At 42.5% G+C, this 2,009-nt stretch overlaps 1 long non-coding RNA gene across 1 annotated transcript; it reads left to right on the forward strand.

Moving 5' to 3' along the window:
- The first annotated feature begins 1,031 nt into the window (after nt 1-1,031).
- On the forward strand, nt 1,032-1,736 carry LOC107302058. The gene is made up of 3 exons (XR_001549364.1): nt 1,032-1,099; nt 1,219-1,311; nt 1,712-1,736. It is a non-coding gene; the product is annotated as an uncharacterized LOC107302058 (long non-coding RNA).
- The last annotated feature ends 273 nt before the right edge of the window (nt 1,737-2,009 follow it).

Raw genomic sequence — 2,009 nt, forward strand, 5'->3', positions numbered from 1 at the left:
TGGGGGGGGGGGGGTTCCCAGCACTGACTGAAAATTGGACAGCTCATAAATTCAGAAAAAGGAATACATTTATTAGGAGAATAAAACAATGAAAAATAAATTAAACTTAATTAAAACTTAAATTAAATAATCGCCCTAAAACTTGCCGTTGTAAAAGCAGCCTTTGTTTCCTCCCAGTACACAACAGAGTTTCAGGAACGTCTCCATGACGTCAACCTCCACTTTGAAGATATTGTGTTGTTAAATGCAGAGGGAAGGCAGGACTTGGAGACCTTCAGAAAGAGCCAGGTGGACCTGATCAACTATGCTGACTTCACAGCAGAGGTGAGTCTATGACTGGGGGAAAGAGAGAGAAGTCCTGCACTCTGAGCCTATGGAGATCCTCGATCATCCAGGCCATGGCTGTCCCAAAGGTGCTTTTCCAAAAAGGCAACTGGACTTTCTTGGTTAGAAAAGTCCAGTTAGGAAGTCCAGTTGCCTTTTGGAAAAACACCTTTGGGAAGTCCTGGACTCCCATTTCTGTCCACAATTACAGATGCAGAAGTCGGTATGTAGAAGTCACTACCCTTCGAGGTAGTCCAGACAAGACACTCAGGCCATGATTACTAACTCCACCTTTACTGTCAGGTTACAGTAACAGCATGTAAGCATGCGGGAAAGTAACAACATTCCATGTTTTGCTGTATGCTCTGTGCTGGGGCATGATGTCACGCTGGCCACATGACTGTGGAAACGTCTCCAGACAATGCTGACTCTTTGACTTAAGAAATGGAGATGGGATGGTCACGATTAGCAGGATATAATCCGCAGGGACACCTTACAGTAACAGAAGCTTGCAAGTTTGAAAGCTCCTCTCCCATCCCCCACCTTTACCTTCCAGAGAACTAGGGAAGGTCCCATCTGAGAGACTTTTGACACCTCCATTCCTTCTGCGGACTGAGATTCCTTCTGTCTGACTCAGCTACTTATTTCCTCCCCCCAAGGATATTCTCACAGCCCGCTAAATGGCTAATTATTTCTCTTGCAGATGCGCAACCCTGTGGTGAGGACCAATGTTGAAGGATTGGCAGTAGATCTTGAAAGGTTGAGTAACGTTCAGGTGGGGAAACCAGAAGAGATGGGTGGCCATTTATAGGGAGGGAAGCAGGTCACCAAAGTCTTTCTCAAACTCCCATCCTCACTTCCCAGCCAACCCAGAGATGTTGATGTTTCCTGCAGAGCGACAGAACTCTGGCAGAACGATTGGTTGAGGAAGCCCTGAAGCTCAAAAGAATCCAGAACCAGATGGTCCTCCCAATAGAGACCCTTGTGGTAAGCCTTCAGAGAAGCATACCAAGGAACCTCCATTTGAAATTCAGCAAGACAGCTCCTAGCTTTTCATTATTTTTTTTTGTGTTTTTGTATTTTTGTATTTGTGTATAGTATCTGTTTTTGAATATGCTGTGAACCGCCCTGAGTCCTATGGGAGAAGGGCGGTATATAAATTAAATTATTATTATTATTATTATTAAATCTTTTGAACATGGTAGAGGAACCTTCTCCAACATGCTACCTTCTAGATGGGGCCCATTCTGGTTAGGAATTCTGCAAGGTGCAGTCTGAGCAGGGGGCTCAAAGCTAGTGCTTCTGGTTCTATTTGAATGGAGGAGGAAGCATGTGATTGATGTTTCATGAGACCAAATTAATTTGTTTTATTTCATTCTGTTTATAGGCACAACTGAAAGAAAGTCTCCAGTTTTTAGCAACCATGTCACCTAGCTTCCAGGTATTGTTATTATAGGTGAAATAATTTCAGGGGTGCAATATCTATCTATCTATCTATCTATCTATCTATCTATCTATCTATCTATCTATCTATCTATCTATCTATCTATCTATCTATCTATCTATCATCTATCTATCTATCTATCTATCTATCTATCTATCTATCTATCTATCTATCTATCTATCTATCTATCCATCCATCCATCCATCCATCCATCCATCCATCCATCCATCCATCCATCCAT

Source organism: Protobothrops mucrosquamatus, unplaced genomic scaffold (genome assembly GCF_001527695.2).
Source record: "Protobothrops mucrosquamatus isolate PMUCROS unplaced genomic scaffold, P.Mucros_1.0 scaffold24712, whole genome shotgun sequence".
NCBI classification, from domain to species: Eukaryota; Metazoa; Chordata; class Lepidosauria; order Squamata; family Viperidae; genus Protobothrops; species Protobothrops mucrosquamatus.